Below are 2089 nucleotides of genomic sequence, written 5' to 3'. Positions count from 1 at the left end.
CAAGCCCCCCCCCCCCCCCCCCCCCCCCCCCACCCCAACCCAACCCCCCCCCCCCCCCCCCCCCCCCACCCACCCCCCCACCCCCCCCCCCCCACAACCACACCACACCCCCCCCTCCCCCACCCCCCCCCCACCCCCCCAACCCCCCCCCCACCCCCCACCCCCCCCCCCCCCCCCCCCCCCCAACCCCCCCCCACCCCCCCCCCCCCCCCCCCCGCCCCCCCCCCCCTCCCCCCCCCCCCCCCCCTCCCCCCCCCCCACCCCACCACCTCCCCCCCCCCCCCCCCCCCTCCCCTCCCCCCCCCACCCCCCCCCCCACCCCCCCCCCACCCTCCCTCCCCCCCCCTCCCCCTCGCCCCCCCCCCCACTCCCCCCCCCCCCACCCCCCCCCCCACCCCCCCTCCCCCCCCCCCCCCAGCCCCACCCCCCACCCCACCCCCCCCCCCTCCCCTCCCCCCCCCCCCCACCCTCCCCCCCCCCCCCCCCCCCACCCCCCCCCCCCCCCCCCCCCCCCCCAACCCCCCCCCCGCTCCAAACCACCCCCCCCCCCCTCCCCTCCACCCCCCCCCAGACCTCCCCCTTCCCCCCCACTCACCACCCCCCCCCCCACCACCCCCCCCACCCCCCCCCCTCCCCCCCCACCCCCCCACCCCCACACCCTTCAACATCCCAGCCCCCAGACCAACCCTACTCACAACGGTCAATAGCACGCCCACATCCTCGTCCGTTGCCGCCCACCTGAGTGAGGGTCCGGCGAGCATCTCGAGAAAGCGTTTGATGCGCTGATTAGATGTCCAGCTCATATCAAGCGGCGAAATGAACGCTAAAACCCGCAAATATCGGAAGGCGCGCGGTGGCGAAAGGCGGTCGGTTTTCCCTGAGCGGCTGGCGACTTCTGGCAACCCCGACTGGAGCGAGAGAGCCACAGTCAGGTTGGGTGTTGGCACCGCGGAGTGCCTCACACGCGTGGCACCGCGGCTGGTGTGTGGAGCCCGCCTACCTCACTCGCTCGCTCGCTCGCTGACCCGAAGGCCAAGCCGGTCTCTCTCTCTCTCTACCTCACGGGGACACGCCAGCCCGAGATCGCACGCTCACTTCGTCTGGAAAGAAGAGGAGAAGCAGCAACTACAAGTTCCTCTCTGTTACTCAGAAAGCCAAGGAGTCAGTTTGTGTGTGCTTTTTTTTCTCTCTCTTGTTGAAACTTGTGAGAGACTTGACCCTCGCTCGCAGTACCAGCGGTAGGAGTGGGAGAAGATCTTTGACCCGTTCTGACCTCGTCTTAGCGTTTTTAAGACACGCCCTCAGAGGATATTCTCCCCTCGCGCGCGCCGGAACTCAAACACAGGTGTTTTTGACGAAGTGCAGGAAGGGTGTTCCTCAAGGATTGAAGTGTGTGTGTTCTTAGTGGATGAAACGTCATATTAAAACGATCCTCCGTGCCTGTATGTGCCATAAAGGTGTGCCAAATGTCGACGTGTTTACACAGAAAATTAAAAGACGGACAAGGAGCTTAAAGAGGGAAATTAGTCTTCAAATGTGAAAGAAAAAGTTTAACAATCTCTAACGCGTTTGTAGTCATTGTGTCGCAGTGTAGGGAGAGAAATCGGTGTAAGAATAAACGCATTGACTTACTTCTGTTTAAAATTCCGAGAGGGAAAGTCGTAATCTAGAAAGATCAGAGAATTAAAAGCTCTCCTCATAAAAGATCTATTAACGACAAGGCTTCATTCATTCACACGCATTTAAGACTGAGTCAGTATTGAATACATTACCAGTGGTGATAGCAGTGTTTCATATAATCTTCAAAAGATCACAAAACGCATCTATTCGTCAGTGTTTGAAAGAAAAGAAAAGAAAAGAAAATGTATGCTAGATATTTAAACCAATTTTATTCATAGATTAGAGTGATAGTCTTGATATCAAAGTGAAATACTAGATGACTTGCAATTCAGAAAGAGAAAGAAATAGATAAAGAAATATATATGTCCATGTGTGTATGTGTGTTTGTTTATACAAATATATAAGTGTGTGACAAATAAGAAGAATATTTTAGAAAACGGGCTTTTTTTCTCTCTCTCTGCCTTTCCCA

The 2089-nt window shown here is 58.9% G+C and overlaps 1 protein-coding gene across 1 annotated transcript in view; it reads left to right on the top strand.

The window, feature by feature from the left end:
- Nucleotides 1-961: 961 nt before the first annotated feature.
- The window catches only part of LOC147469102 (uncharacterized), a 212659-nt gene continuing 211531 nt past the window's right edge, over nucleotides 962-2089 (top strand). Inside the window, exon 1 of the mRNA XM_086551164.1 lies at nucleotides 962-2089. This exon is cut by the window's right edge and continues 234 nt beyond it. The gene's annotated coding sequence lies outside the window, so the exon portion shown is untranslated.

Source organism: Penaeus japonicus, unplaced genomic scaffold, assembly GCF_977035675.1.
Source record: "Penaeus japonicus unplaced genomic scaffold, GWHDUDI00000001_assembly GWHDUDI00000024, whole genome shotgun sequence".
In the NCBI taxonomy this organism is placed as follows: Eukaryota; Metazoa; Arthropoda; class Malacostraca; order Decapoda; family Penaeidae; genus Penaeus; species Penaeus japonicus.
Note: the sequence above shows the minus strand (reverse complement) of the source record. Positions and strands in the feature narration are given on the sequence as shown.